Source organism: Bos javanicus, chromosome 5 (assembly GCF_032452875.1).
Source record: "Bos javanicus breed banteng chromosome 5, ARS-OSU_banteng_1.0, whole genome shotgun sequence".
In the NCBI taxonomy this organism is placed as follows: Eukaryota; Metazoa; Chordata; class Mammalia; order Artiodactyla; family Bovidae; genus Bos; species Bos javanicus.
This window is the reverse complement of record NC_083872.1, coordinates 42,162,110-42,178,592: the sequence shown is the minus strand read 5'-3', so window position 1 is coordinate 42,178,592 and position 16,483 is coordinate 42,162,110. Positions and strand designations below refer to the sequence as shown.

The 16,483-nt window shown below is 38.7% G+C and overlaps 1 pseudogene; it reads right to left on the bottom strand.

The window, feature by feature from the left end:
- Positions 1-12,370: 12,370 nt before the first annotated feature.
- LOC133248681 (GTP-binding nuclear protein Ran-like) overlaps positions 12,371-16,483 on the bottom strand; it is a 95,332-nt pseudogene continuing 91,219 nt past the window's right edge.

Here is a 16,483-nt window from a genome sequence, read left to right as displayed (position 1 = left end):
TTAACATTAAGACAAAATTATAGTAAAGTTCTTGAAAGTAAAAGGTTATTTGGTGTCAGACAAGGCCTAATTCATATCTGGTTTTCTTCAGTTTCTTAAAATAGAAATCTCACCACCTACAAGAAGGGTTATCTTGAAGATTATTTAACATAAGTAAAATGCTTATTATACACAGTCCCTGGCATAAAGTAAGTGTCTATGCTATTAATTCTAGCTTCAAAGAGTAGTCAAAATAAAAGTAGAAAAATGAGCACTCTTCAAAAATCAAATAGGGATTCAGTAAAGTGTACTTTCAGAAAAGGTGTTCTAAAAGAAATGTGCTTAAAATATGCTTTAAGAAAGAAAAAGTAGAAATATTTTTCAAAATGTTACTCTCATTTAGAATGGGAATTTTTACACATTGGAACAAATGAATCTGAGAATGTGATGACAGTACCAGCAGCCAAAATTTAAATGTGAGAATTGGAATTTTGGTGAATAATATAAAAAATAAAATTATATTGCTCCACCTATTCATTTACATATTCAAAAGCAGAGACATTACTTTGCCATTCAAAAGCAGAGACATTACTTTGCCAACAAAGGTTCATCTAGTCAAGGCTATGGTTTTTCCTGTGGTCATGTATGGATGTGAGAGTTGGACTGTGAAGAAGGCTGAGTGCTGAAGAATTGATGCTTTTGGACTGTGGTGTTGGAGAAGACTCTTGAGAGTCCCTTGGACTGCAAGGAGATCCAACCAGTCCATTCTGAAGGAGATCAGCCCTGGGATTTCTTTGGAAGGAATGATGCTAAAGCTGAAACTCCAGTACTTTGGCCACCTCATGCGAAGAGTTGATTCATTGGAAAAGACCCTGATGCTGGGAGGGATTGGGGGCAGGAGGAGAAGGGGACGACAGAGGATGAGATGGCTGGATGGCATCACTGACTCGATGGCCGTGAGTCTCAGTGAACTCCGGGAGTTGGTGATGGACAGGGAGGCCTGGCGTGCTGTGATTCATGGGGTCGCAGAGAGTCGGACATGACTGAGCGACTGATCTGATCTGCTCTGATTCATTCACATTTAGATTCCAGTGCATAAGCTGTTATAAAATTTCTCACACTTTAGGCTTCTGGTTTAAGATGGCAAAGTAGAAGGATGTGTGCTCATATTCTCCTGTGAGAACACCAAAATTGCAACTACCTGTTGAACAATCAACAGGACAACATTAGAATCCACGAAACACACAAAAAAAAGACCCTCATGTCCAAAGACAAAGAAGAAGCTGCAGTGAGATGGTAAGAGGGGTGCAGTCATGATAAAATCAAATCACATACCCACGCGGTGGTGACCCACAAACTGGAGAACAATAGTACCAAAGAAGTTCTCCCACAGTTGTGATGCTCCTGAACCTCACATCAAGATTCCCAGCCTGTGGATTTGGCTAAGGGACTGGGAATACCCAGGGAATTAACCTTGAAGGCCAGTAGGATTTGATTATAGGATTTCCACAGGACTGGAATAGACAAAGATTCTGGTCTTGGAGGACACAAACAAAATCTTGCTCACACCAAAACCCAGAGGAAAGGAGTAATGACCCCATAGGAGACTGAAAAAAAAAAAACAAAAAACTTAATTGTGTTGGAGGGTCTCCTGTGGAAGCATCTGTCAGCAGGGCTCACCACAGCAACAAAGCGACTAGAAGCAGCAGTCCTGGAAGAACTCCTTCTGTGTTAGCCCTCTTGGAGGCCACCATTAACCCTACTATAGAGCCTGTAGACCCCAAGGCTGGGTCACCTCAGGCCAAACAATTTACAGGGAGTGCAACCCACCCATCAACAGATAATTGGATTAAAGCTTTACTGAGCAAGGCCCTGCCTACCAGAGAAAGACCCAGTTTTTCCCAATGCCAGTCCCTCCCTTCAGGAAGCTTACACAAGCCCCTTAGGCTCATCCATCAGAGGGCACACAGAGAAGCAAAAAGAACCACAATCCCACCATGGTTAGAACAAAAGCCACATCAGAAAGTTAAACAGGATGAAAAAGCAGAAAGTTATGTCCCAGATGAAAGGACAAGATAAAACCCCAGAAAAACAACTAAATGAAATGGAGAGAGGCAACCTTTCAGAAAAGGAGTTCAGAATAATGATAGTGAAGATGATCCAGGAACTCAGAAAAACAATGAAGAAAATGCAAGAAGTGTTTACCAAAGGCCTAGAAGAACTAAGGAACAAGTGAACACAGATGAATAATATACAAGAAGGAATCAATAGAAGAATAACTGAGGCAGAAGAATGAATAAATGATCTGGAGGATAGAATGATGGAAATTACTGCTGTAGAACAAAATATAGAAAAAAGAATGAAAAAAAAAAGAAGCCTAAGATACCTCTGGGACAACGTTAAATGCACCAAGATACACATTATAGGGGTCCCAGAAGTAGAAGAGAGAGAAAGGACCTGAGAAAATATTTGAAGAAATAACAGTTGAAAACTTTCCTAACATGGGAAAGGAAATAGTCAAATACAGGAAGCACAAAGAGTCCCAGGCAGATAAACCCAAGGAGGAACACAGAGTAATCAAACACATAGTAATCAAACTGACAAAAATTAAAGACAAAGATAAAATATTAAAAGCAACAAGGGAAGATGACAAATAACATACAAAGGAACTCTCATAAAGTTATCAGCTGAAGGGAGTGGCACAATATATTTAAAGTGATGAAAGGAAAGAACCTACACCAAGGAGAAATTTTTTGATGGAGAAAGCAAAAGCTTTCCCAACAAGCAAAAGTTAAGAGAACTCAGCACCACCACTCCAGCTTTACAATACATGCTAAAGGAACTTCACTAGGCAGGAAAAGACCTACAGAAAATAAACCCAAAACAATTAAGAAAATGGTAATAAGATCATACATATGGATAACTACCTTAAGTATAAATGGATTGAAGGCACCAACCAAAAGACATAGACTGGCTAGGCAAATGAAAACATCTGCATGTATGCACTTCCACTTACCGCATCACTCTGCTTGACTATCTCCCAAATTGTATTTAATTATTTTGTATTGTTAGGTTAATAATATTCCTATTATGGCTTGCAATTATAATTATCTTTTATTTTTTGTCTATTGATTGTGAAAACTGGTAAACAGCTTTTACTATTGTGATTGTTGCTGCTGCTAAGTCGCTTCAGTCGTGTCTGACTCTTCGCGACCCCATGGACTGCAGCCTACCAGGCTCCTCTGTCCATGGGACTTTCTAGGCAAAAGTACTGGAGTGGGGTACCTTTGCCTTCTCCAACTATTGTGATTATGTAACTGTTATTCACTTAATACAATTGTATATGATTGGTCAACAGAAAAACAATAGAATTCTATATCACCAAAACTACCCTTTAATAGGAAAGCCTGTAATCACTTTTTAAAATCCAAATTCATATCAAGATTATCTTGGAATTTTCTGAAAAATACAAATGTCCAGGTATTGTTTTCTTTCTCCAAAGTTCCAGATATGTTTCTAATAAGCAGCCATTTTTAAAAACAACTGAGTTATATGATGATCTTTTACTTTTATCTGGTTTCTTTCACTTTTTCTATTTTATATTCATTGCTTCCATTTCATTTACTTTATATTCTCCAATTTCTCCATCTCTTCTTCTTCTTTTTTTTTTAATGTTCTTTCTCAAGCCTTTATCAAGTGTAGTAGAAAAGTTTTTGTATGCATATATGTAACTAGTAGATATAATATATATATATATATTAGAAAACTTATGAATTTTTGCCTAAAATTTTTATGACATTTTGATTCCACTACTTTCACTTAGTATGAATAGAATGCTAATTTCTAATTAAAAAATAGATATACAAAATTTGTCATACTTTATGAAAAAGGATAGTAACCTCTCTGATTTAAAAAAAAAATCATGTTTTACAGAAAAAAATAGGCAAGAGTGACATCTTCCAGTATTAAATTGAAGTTGTTGTTGTTCAGTCCCTAAGTTGGGTTCGAGTGTTTGTGACCCCATGAACTACTGCACTCCAGGCGCCCCTGTCTTTTGTTTATTTGTATGTAAAAGTGAAGATGCAAGCAAAACTTCAGATGAAACTTAAATTCAAAGTTTCATTTTGTTTTTTTTTTTTTTGAATTAACTGATGTTATTTATTTAACATGTTTAGGATATTTATAGGGAAATTGAGTGGAAAGTACAGAGTTCCCACATACCTCCTCAATCCTCCCGATTACTGTATTAATAACATTTTGCATTAGTGGGATACATTTGTTAAAACCAATGAGCCAGTATTGATACATTGTTATTAAGTACAGAGTTTATACAATATTAAGATTCATTCTCTGTATTGTACATTCTATGCATTTTGATAAATGTATAATGATGTGTGTCTCCATATAATGTCATACAGAGTACTCTATCTGCCCCCAAAATCTCTTGTGCTCCACATACTCATCTTTCCCCTTTATAAACCCATAGGAATGGCTAGTTTTTCACAGCTGCCTTCATAGTTTTGCCTCTTCCATAAAGTTGCCTTTTTTAAAACAAAATATTTATGTCACACCTTGGGTGAAAAACCTAAAATTAGCTACAATAAACACTGAACTACTGGGAAATTATTTTATGAATAACAAAGGTACTTGTCACTTAACATCAATATCATCACAAAGGAAAAGGATATATAGTTGAATGAACATGTGCCATGTGTGCTTAGCCGCTCAGTCATGTCCAACTCTTTGCGACTGCATGGGCGGTAGCCCACTGTCCAAAGGGATTCTCCAGGCAAGAATACTGAAGTAGGTTCTCCAGGGGATCTTCCAAAGCCAGGGATCAAACCCAGGCCTCCCTCATTGTAGGCTGATTCTTTCTTATCTGAGCCACCAGGGAAGCCCTGAATGAACATGGATTTGGGTAACTGAGTAAAATTAATTATGTGCAGAATACAAGGCAAATATTGATATCTGTGTGGTACGTATATGAGAGAGAAGGGCTTGGTAATTTTATTTTGTTATGGAAAACCTATACCATTAGTGGAGAGATTTTCCTTTTGGTGTGGAAAGTGTCATTCAACATATTTATGATACAGGAAATTTGCTAGTGGAATAGAATTTTAGTGCAGAACAGATTTTTTTTTCTAATTTAGAATCTCAGACATATAATTTTTTTCCATTTTCAGTGCCTTGGTTGACTCCCTTCAATTTTTTACATACATGTCTATTTCTCCTACCAAATTACAGGTTGTCCTTGAAGGGTTTATTTATCTTTACATTTGCCAGTGCTTAATATGCTAGTACATAGACAACAGATGTCTGATAAGTAAACTTTTATGAGTAAAACATGTATTGAAAATCTACTCTTGCTCCTTTATTTCTCCTATATCTGGAATAAAACTGATCCATTTCTTTGTAAACACTAATTTTGAAAAGCCAAGACTTTTTCAAGATATTTGAAATAATATATTTGAAATATATTTTCAAGGTAAAAAAAAAGGAAAATATAAAACAATAAAACAATATAAAGGAAAACAACTCCTTCCTCATCATCTCATGATTTCCATTTTCCAGATTAGCTGATTTGTGCTTAGTCTTTCAGAAACTTGCTATGCACATAGACTTATATTAATATGTGGGTACATATATATTTAACAAGAAGTTAAATAGGATCTCTAGTTTCAACTAAGGTGTTAAAGCTGAGAGCCATAGGTGAAAAGTGTAAGGACTCCTTTGATTCAAAGAGATGTGTTATGCAGATTATGCATCAGATCAGATCAGATCAGATCAGTCGCTCGGTCGTGTCCGACTCTTTGCGACCCCATGAATCGTAGCACGCCAGGCCTCCCTGTTCATCACCAACTCCCGGAGTTTATCCAAACTCATGTCCATCGAGTCGGTGATGCCATCGAGCCATCTCATCCTCTGTCGTCCCCTTCTCCTCCTGCCCCCAATCCCTCCAGCATCAGGGTCTTTCCCAATGAGTCAACTTTTCACATGAGGTGGCCAAAGTACTGAAGTTTCAGTTTCAGCATCATTCCCTGCAAAGAAATCCCAGGGCTGATCTCCTTCAGAATGGACTGGTTGGATCTCCTTGCAGTCCAAGGGACTCTCAAGAGTCTTCTCCAACACCATAGTTCAAAAGCATCAATTCTTTGGGGCTCAGCTTCCTTCACAGTCCAACTCTCACATCCATACGTGACCACTGGAAAAACCATAGCCTTGACTAGATGGACCTTTGTTGGCAAAGTGATGTCTCTGCTTTTGAATATGCTATCTAGGTTGGTCCTAACTTTCCTTCCAAGGAGTAAGCGTCTTTTAATTTCGGCAGTCACCATCTGCAGTTATTTTGGAGCCCAAAAATATAAAGTCTGACACTGTTTCCACTGTTTCCCCATCTATTTCCCATGAAGTGATGGGACCAGATGCCATGATCTTCGTTTTCTGAAGGTTGAGCTTTAAGCCAACTTTTTCACTCTCCTCTTTCACTTTCATCAAGAGGCTTTTTAGTTCCTCTTCACTTTCTGCCATAAGGGTGGTGTCATCTGCATATCTGAGGTTATTGATATATCTCCTGGCAATCTTGATTCCAGCTTGTGTTTCTTCCAGTCCAGCGTTTCTCACGATGTACTCCGCATTGAAGTTAAATAAGCAGGGTGACAGTATACAGTCTTGATGTACTCCTTTTCCTATTTGGAACCAGTCTGTTGTTCCATGTCCAGTTCTAACTGGTGCTTCCTGACCTGCATATAGGTTTCTCAAGAAGCAGGTCAGGTGGTCTGGTATTCCCATCTCTTTCAGAATTTTCCACAGTTTATTGTGATCCACACAGTCAAAGGCTTTGGCATAGTCAATAATGCAGAAATAGATGCTTTTCTGGAACTCTCTTGCTTTTTCCACGATCCAGCAGATGTTGGCAATTTGATCTCTGGTTCCTCTGCCTTTTCTAAAACCAGCTTGAACATCTGGAAGTTCACGGTTCACGTATTGCTGAAGCCTGGCTTGGAGAATTTTGAGCATTACTTTACTAGCGTGTGAGATGAGTGCAATTGTGCAGTAGTTTGAGCATTCTTTGGCATTGCCTTTCTTTGGGGTTGGAATGAAAATTGACATTTTCCAGTCCTGTGGCCACTGCTGAGTTTTCCAAATTTGCTGGCATATTGAGTGTAGCACTTTCACAGCATCATCTTTCAGGATTTGAAAGAGCTCAGTTGGAATTCCATCACCTCCACTAGCTTTGTTCACAGTGATGCTTTCTAAGGCCTACTTGACTTCACATTCCAGGATGTCTGGCTCTAGGTGAGTGATCACACCATCATGATTATCTTGGTTGTGAAGATCTTTTTTTGTACAGTTCTGTGTATTCTTCCCACCGCTTCTTAATATCTTCTGCTTCTGTTAGGTCCATACCATTTCTGTCCTTTACTGTGCCCATCTTTGCATGAAAGGTTCCTTTGGTATCTCTGATTTTCTTGAAGAGATCTCTAGTCTTTCCCATTCTGTTGTTTTCCTCTATTTCTTTGCATTGATCATTGAGGAAGGCTTTCTTATCTCTCTTTGCTGTTCTTTGGAACTCTGCATTCAGATGCTTATATCTTTCCTTTTCTCCTTTGTTTTTCACTTCTCTTCTTTTTACAGCTATTTGTAAGGCCTCCCCAGACAGCCATTTTGGTTTTTTGCATTTCTTTTTCTTGGGAATGTTCTTGATCCCTGTCTCCTGTACAATGTCACGAACCTCATTCCATAGTTCATCAGGGACTATATCAGATCTAGTCCTTTAAATCTATTTCTCACTTCCACTGTATAATCATAAGGGATTTGATTTAGGTCATACATCTATGGTCTAGTGGTTTTCCCTGCTTTCTTCAATATAAGTCTGAATTTGGCAATAAGGAGTTCATGATTGATCTGAGCCACAGTCAGCTCCCAGTCTTGATTTTGCTGACTGTATAGTGCTTCTCAATCTTTGGCTGCAAAGAATATAATAAATCTGATTTTGGTGTTGACCATCTGGTGATGTCCATGTGTAGAGTCTTCTCTTGTGTTGTTGGAAGAGGGTGTTTGCTTTCTCTTGGCAAAACTGTTTTAACCTTTGCCCTGCTTCATTCCATACTCCAAGGCCAAATTTGCCTGTTACTCCAGGTGTTTCTTGACTTCCTACTTTTACATTCCAGTCCCCTATAATGAAAAGGACGTCTTTTTTGGGTGTTAGTTCTAAAAGGTCTTGTAGGTCTTCATAAAACTGTTCAACTTCAGCTTCTTCAGCCTTATTGGCTGGGGCATAGGCTTGGATTACTGTGATATTGAATGGTTTGCCTTGGAAATGGACAGAGGTCATTCTGTCGTTTTTGAGATTGCATCCAAGTACTGCATTTCAGACTCTTGTTGGCCATGATGGCTACTCCATTTCTTCTAAGGGATTCCTGCCCACAGTAGTAGATATAATGGTCATCTGAGTTAAATTCACCTATTTCAGTCCATTTTAGTTTGCTGATTCCTAGAATGTTGATGTTCACTCTTGCCATCTCCTGTTTGACCACTTCCAGTTTGCCCTGATTCATGGACCTAATATTCCAGGTTCCTATGCAATATTGCTCTTTACAGCATCAGACCTTGCTTCTATCACCAGTCACATCCACAACTGAGTATTGTTTTTGCTTTGTCCCCATCCCTTCATTCTTTCTGGAGTTATTTCTCCACTGATCTCCAGTAGCATATTGGGCACTTACTGACCTGGGTAGTTCCTCTTTCAGTATCCTATCATTTTGCCTTTTCATACTGTTCATGGGGTTCTCAAGGCAAGACTACTGAAGTGGTTTGCCATTCCCTTCTCCAGTGGACCACATTCTGTCAGATCTCTCCACCATGACCTGTCCATCTTGGGTGGCCCCACACGGCATTGCTTAGTTTCAATGCGTTAGACAAGGCTGTGGTCCGTGTGATCAGATTGACTAGTTTTCTGTGTTTATGGTTTCAGTGTGTGTGCCCTCTGATGCCCTCTTGCAACACCTACCGTCTTACTTGGGTTTCTCTTACCTTGGATGTGGGATATCTCTTCACGGCTTCTCCAGCAAAGCGCAGTGGCTGTTCCTTACGTTGGACGAGGGGTATCTCCTCAGGGCCACCCCTCCTGACCTTGAATGTAGCATAGCTTCTCTCAGCTCTCCTGTGCCTGCGCAGGCACTGCTCCATAGACATGGGGTTGCTCCTTCGGCCGCCGCCCCTGACCTGGGGCTGAGCTGCAAAAACTTGCTGAACAAGTATCGCAGGACAGGAGTGGAACTTTGTGATAGAATATAGGAAAAGTTGACTGATATTCACTGAAATTGATGTAGACAGAGGCAAGCACTTAACTATTACCTAAAATAATCCAATGAATAGGATTTCTGCTTCTAACTGTGTGATATACTAGAAGTTCAGTGAACACTTTGTGAAACAATACATCAAATATTCTGGATAAAAACATATAGATACAATACGAAAGACATAATGCAGGAAGTAAATTATTGAGAAGCTGGAATTCATTAAAATTAAAAACTTCTGCTCTACAAAAGACACTATAAAAAGTTAAGATAAGCCACAGACCAGGAGAAACTATGTGCAAAAGACACATCTGATTAAAAAAACAGTTATCCAAAATATACAAAAAACACTTAAAACTGAACAATGAGAAAAAAAAATTAAAAAATAAGCCAAGATCTTTAGCAGACACATCACCAAAGAAAATATACAGGTGGAAAATAAACATATGAAAAGATGCTTCACATCAATGTTATCAGAAAAATACAAATTAAAACAACAGTAAGATACCACTACATACTTCTTAGAATGCCAAAATGCAGAACACTGGCAACACCAAATGCTAATGAGAATGTGGAGCAGCAGGAATTTTTGTACATTGCTGATAGGAATGCAAAATGGAACAGACACTTTGGAAGACAGCTTGATGTTTTGTTACAAAATTAAATATACTCTAGCCTTGCAATCCAGCAGTTTTGTTCCTGGTTATTTAACTAAAGGAATTAAAAACTTATATGCACACAAATATTTGTACACAGATGTTTATAGCAGCTTTATTTATAATTGCCAAACTTGGAAACAACCAAGATGTTTTTCAGTAGGTATATGCATAATTAACTATGGTATAGCCAGATGATGGAATATTATTCAGTGCACAAAGAAGTGAGCCATGAAAAGACAAGTAGGAAACTTAAATGCATATAACTAAAGAAAAGAATTCAATTTGAAAAGGCTTCATACTCTATGATTCCAACTATATGACATTCTGGAGATGGCAGAAGTATGGAGATGATAGAAAGATCAGTGATTGCCAGGGATTAAGTGTATGTGTGGTGAGGGAATGAAAGATGGAGAAGAAGGAACACAGAGAATATTTAGGGCAATGAAGATACCCTGTATAACACGGTAATGGTGGATATATGTCTCCACCCTTTTTATATGTTATGCATTATATATTTTACTTTATACATACCACCAAGAGTGAGCCCTAATGTAAATCATGGCCCTTAGGAGATTATGATGTATAAGTTCATCAGCTGTAACAAATGCAACACTCTGGTTGGGGAGACCATTCATATATGGAGGCAGGGAGTATATGAGAAAACTCTGTACCTTAATTTATTTGTGAATATAAAATTCCTCTAAAAATAGAGGAATAAAATAAAATATATTTTATTTTTTAAATAAAATATATATAAAATAAAAAAATTTAAATGCACGACTGAGTTAAGTTCAGAAACAACAAAGAAGTATAAATCTACAGCAGTAAAAAATAATTGGAGATAGCATTTGACCTGGGACTATCTGCTTAACTGATGCTGAAGCTGAAGTTCCAATATTTTGGCTACCTGATGAGAAGAACTGACTTATTCCAAAAGACCCTGATGCTGGGAAAGATTGAAGGCAGGAGGAGAAGGGGACGACAGAGGATGAGATGGTTGGATGGCATCACCGACTCGATGGACATGAGTTTGAGCAAGTGCTGGGGGTTAGTGATGAACAGGGAAGCCTGGTGTGCTGTAGTTAATGGGGTTGCAAAGAGTCAGACAAGACTGAGTGAGCTGATCTGCTTATCAATGTGGATAGAATTTGGGTTTTATTAATAATAAGTCATGTGCATCAGGAACAAGAGACAAAGTCTAAAATAGGAGTATGTATAGCAAGATATCACATAGAAGAAAACTCGCATTGAACCCAGATCTACAAAGAGTGATACCCTCACAGAGTAAATGGGAAAACTCTACCACACATGAGATTGTGACCATATGATCAAGTTTTGCTTCTGGATTTAGATAGAAGAGAAAAAAATACACCTACCCTGAAATGCCCTAATTGTAAGCCTGAGATCTACCTGTATGGCCCATAAAACTCCAAATCAACAATTTATAAAATCAGATATGTAAGGATTGCAGTACAGAAATTATGAGAAATAGAAGAGAAAATAACTACCTTCATACTTGAACAACTAGGGTATACTTTAAGAAATAGTAAATGGAAATGAAAATAAGAGATCAGGGAAAAAGCCAGAAACTGGCTAATCAGATTTGAAAATGAGCCAAATAGAAGCTCTAGAAATAATTTAACTTGAAAACTTAATAAATAAATCAAATAGTAAATTATGCCTAGCTGAAGAAAAAATGATGGACCTGGAAATTAAATCTAAAAAAGAACACAAATGTAGCACAGAAAGACGAAAGATGAAATAAAGTTAAAGAGATCTTAAAAATATATAAAGGACATGGTGAAAAGACCTTTTATGTTTCATTCTAAGGCCCAGAATGACTAAAGAGAACGAGAAAGTTATGGATTGACTTTTACTTATTTTGCTTATAACCTTTCAGCTTCCTGAATCTTATAATGTGTGACTGTCAATAATTCATGAAAATTATGTTTTTCATCTTTTAAAATATTGCTTATGTTGATAGTGGTCTTTCCTGGTGGCTCAGTTGGTAAAGAATCTGCCAGCTGCAATGAAAGAGACCTGAGCTTGATCCTTGGGTTGGGAAGATCCCTTGGAGAAGGGAAAAGCTACCCACTCCAGTATTTTTGCCTGGAGAATTCCATGGACAGAAGAGCCTGGCAGTCCATAGGGTCACAAAGAGTCAGACATGACTGAGCAAATTTCAGTTATGATGATAGTAAATATTTTCAGTTTTTATTTGCTTAAAATGTTTTTCTATTTTTCCTTCCTTTTAAAAGAGTGTTTCACTGAGTTAGAGAATTTTAAATTTGCTAATTATTTCTTCTCAACATTTTGAAAATGTCATTTCAATATTTTTTCATAACTAGTATTGCTCTTGGGGCAGCTGTCAATCTAATCGGTTATACCTTTGCAGGTGTGCTGAATTTTATTTCCTCTGTTTTTTAAAGATATTTGAAACACAACTTTATTTTGATTCTAAATGTAAAGGAATGGGAATAACAGTAACAAACAAGACTCCACCACTGAATACTGTGATGTGACTGTAGTAAGGAGGAAACAACTCTTCCAAAGTAGCTCAATAAGCAGGTCTAAAAAATGAAGGTATTTTAGCTGTCACATTCACTCTGAAGCCCATTCATCTCCTTTAGCATCCCAAAGATTAAGCGCATGTTCTATTTAGCTATATAATAATGTGGCAAATGCTGGACTGCCCATAAAACTAAACTTCTGACTCCGGGCTCCAGCTTCACTTTCTCACAAGTCATCATCTTCATTTGGGAGAGCTGTTTTCTGAGCAACCTCCAGCTCATGCTCATGTGCTGCCAAGACTGGGGCCATGACCATCTTTGGTGGGGCAAGAGCATGCGTGGAGATGAACTTCAAATTAGTGTCTCTGATCAGTTTTCTAGCAAGCCAGAGGGAGGGTTTTTCAAAGTTGTAGTTACTTTTGACAGAAATGTCATAGTACTGAAAATTCTTCTTTCAGTGGAAGACAGTTGACTTTGCTTTTATCTTTCCATCCTTAATATCCACTTTGCTTCCATACAACACAATGAGGATGTTTGCACATAGTCTTATCACATCACTATGCCAATTAGGCACATTCTTGCAAGTAACTCTCAATGTTACATCAAACATTATAATGGAATACTGAGCTTGGATATAATAGCCATCTCTCAGTTCACCAAATTTTACCTGACCAGTTGTAACCCATATATTGAAGTTAATAGGTCCTCTGATGGAATGCAACACAAGGAGATGAACTTCAGTACCCAAGGTAGCTATTGCATACATTTTTTCAAATTCACCAGTCTGATGCTGCTTCATGAATGTAGTTATTTCAGTACCACCATCATCAATCAATACAAGCTTGAGCTGAACTTGGGGTTCTCCTTGGGCAGCCTTTGTGATGTTACTTCCATACCCATCTCTCTTTCCTGTATGTTTAATATCATCTGTTTGGTATTCTACAGAAATTCAAAAAAGAAATTTGAGGGAGGGAAATAATCCCACATATCCCAGAGATTCAAGAGGAATGATGAACAAAGAAAAAAAGTAAATATAATTAAAGCTAAAAATATATAAAATGTATAATTATTGGCATAGGAACCAAATAATTATTGGCAGACAGGGCAGGAGATGTTACGAACCCCACTCTTGCAGAGAGGCTTGGCAGATGCCTCCATAGCTAGAGCTTGCATAGGAACTTGGAATGTTAGGTACATGAATCAAGATAAATTGGAAGTGGTCAAACAGGAGATGGCAAGAGTGAACATCGACATTTTAGGAATCAGTGAACTAAAATGGCCAGAATGGGTGAATTTAATTCAGATGAACATTTTATCTATTACTGTGCACAAGAATCCTGTAGAAGAAATAGAATAGCCCTCATAGTAAACAAAAAAGTCCAAAATGCAGTATTTGGGTGCAATCTCAAAAACAACAGAATGATCTCTGTTCATTTCCAAGACAAACTATTCAATATCACAGTAATTCAAGTCTATTCCCCAATCACTAATGCTGAAGAAGCTGAAGTTGAATGGTTCTATGAAGACCTACAAGACCTCCTACTAGGGGGAGGAGCCAAGATGGCGGAGGAGTAGGACGGGGAGAACACTTTCTCTCCCACAAATTCATCAAAAGAGCATTTAAACGTCGAGTAAATTCCATAAAACAACTTCTGAATGCCGGCAGAGGACATCAGGCACCCAGAAAAGCAACCCAACTCTTCGAAAGGAGGTAGGAAAAAATATTAAAGACAAAAAAAGAGACAAAAGAGGGAGGGATGGAGTTCTGTCCCAGGAAGGGAGTCTTAAAAAGAGAGAAGTTTCCAAACACCAGGAAACCTTCTCACTGCCGAATCCGTGCCAAGCTTTGGAAGCACAGAGGGCAACATAACAGGGAGAAAAAATAAATAAACAATTAAAACTCGCAGATTGCGAGCCCTACGGTAACTCCCCCAGCGGAGAAGCAGCGCAGATGCCTGCACACGCCACTAGCAAGCAGGGGCTGGGCAGGGAGGTGCAGCGCGGGCTGAGAGTAAGAATCTGGCCTGAATACCCTGAGCGCTATCTGAGCAAAATAATTTGGGCTAGCAAACCAGACTGTGGGATATCTACCACGAGAAAAGCCAGCCCTAACCTAAGACACCGCCAGCCTGCGCACGGAACAAAGGACTGAACAGAGATAGCCGGCTGCAGACCATCCCCCTCCGGTGACAGGCAGCCAGAGCCGGAAGGGGGCAATCGCAGCCCCAGAGAGACATTATCTATAAAACTGTAAGCAGGCTTCTTTGCTAACTAAAACTTATTGGGGGTCTGGACGGTCAACATCTGCCTGAGAAGGTGCACCGGTTTTATACCCAGATAACCGAGTGGCGGGGAGGCAATAAGTCGCAGCATTGGCGCTCGCCAAACACCTCATCACCTGAGCTGCTCGGACCTGGGAAGAGCACAAAACACAGGCCCAACTGCGTCTGCGCCTCTGAGGATTACCCGAGTGCCTGAACCTGAGCGGCTTAGACCTGGGAGGTGCATGCAACCCAGGGCCGGCCTCGTATTGTTCCCAGCGGAACAACCTAGAACCCGAGCAGTGTGGGCAGGGAGGCTACACGTGCCGTGAGCTAAATCAGATTAGCTAAATCAAATTAGCAGACCCAGTGTGGCTGAGGCACTGCGAACGCACGCCAGTGTCATTTGTTTGCAGCATTCCTCCCTCCCTCCCCACAGCGCGACTGAACAAAGAGAAGAAATACAGCTCCACCCACCAGAACACCTACACAAGCTTCCCTAACCAGGAAACCTTGACAAGCCACTTGTACAAATCCACACACAGCTAGGAAACACCACAATAAAGAGAACTCCACAAACTGCCAGAATACAGAAAGGACACCCCAAACTCAAAAATTTAAACAAGATGAAGAGACAGAGGAATACCCAGAAGATAAAGGAACAGGATAAATGCCCACCAAACCAAACCAAAGAGGAAGAGATAGGGAATCTACCTGATAAAGAATTCCGAATAATGATAGTGAAATTGATCCAAAATCTTAAAATTAAAATGGAATCACAGATAAATAGCCTGGAGATAAGGATTGAGAAGATGCAAGAAAGGTTTAACAAGGACCTAGAAGAAATAAAAAAGAGTCAATATATAATGAATAATGCAATAAATGAAATAAAAAACACTCTGGAGGCAACAAATAGTAGAATAACAGAGGCAGAAGATAGGATTAGTGAATTAGAAGATAGAATGGTAGAAATAAATGAATCAGAGAGGATAAAAGAAAAACGAATTAAAAGAAATGAGGACAATCTCAGAGACCTCCAGGACAATATTAAATGCTACAACATTCGAATCATAGGGGTTCCAGAAGAAGAAGACAAAAAGAAAGACCATGAGAAAATACTTGAGGAGATAATAGTTGAAAACTTCCCTAAAATGGGGAAGGAAATAATCACCCAAGTCCAAGAAACCCAGAGAGTCCCAAACAGGATAAACCCAAGGAGAAACACCCCAAGACACATATTAATCAAATTAACAAAGATCAAACAGAAAAAAACAAATTTTAAAAGCAGCAAGGGAAAAACAACAAATAACACGCAAGGGAATTCCCATAAGGATAACAGCTGATCTTTCAATAGAAACTCTTCAAGCCAGGAGGGAATGGCAAGACATACTGAAAATGATGAAAGAAAATAACCTACAGCCCAGATTATTGTACCCAGCAAGGATCTCATTCAAGTATGAAGGAGAAATCAAAAGCTTTTCAGACAAGCAAAAGCTGAGAGAATTCTGCACCACCAAACCAGCTCTCCAATAAATACTAAAGGATATTCTCTAGACAGGAAACAAAAAAACGGTGTATAAACTCGAACCCAAAACAATAAAGTAAATGGCAACGGGATCATACTTATCAATAATTACCTTAAATGTAAATGGGTTGAATGCCCCAACCAAAAGACAAAGACTGGCTGAATGGATACAAAAACAAGACCCCTACATATGTTGTCTACAAGAGACCCACCTCAAGACAGGGGACACATACAGACTGAAAGTGAAGGC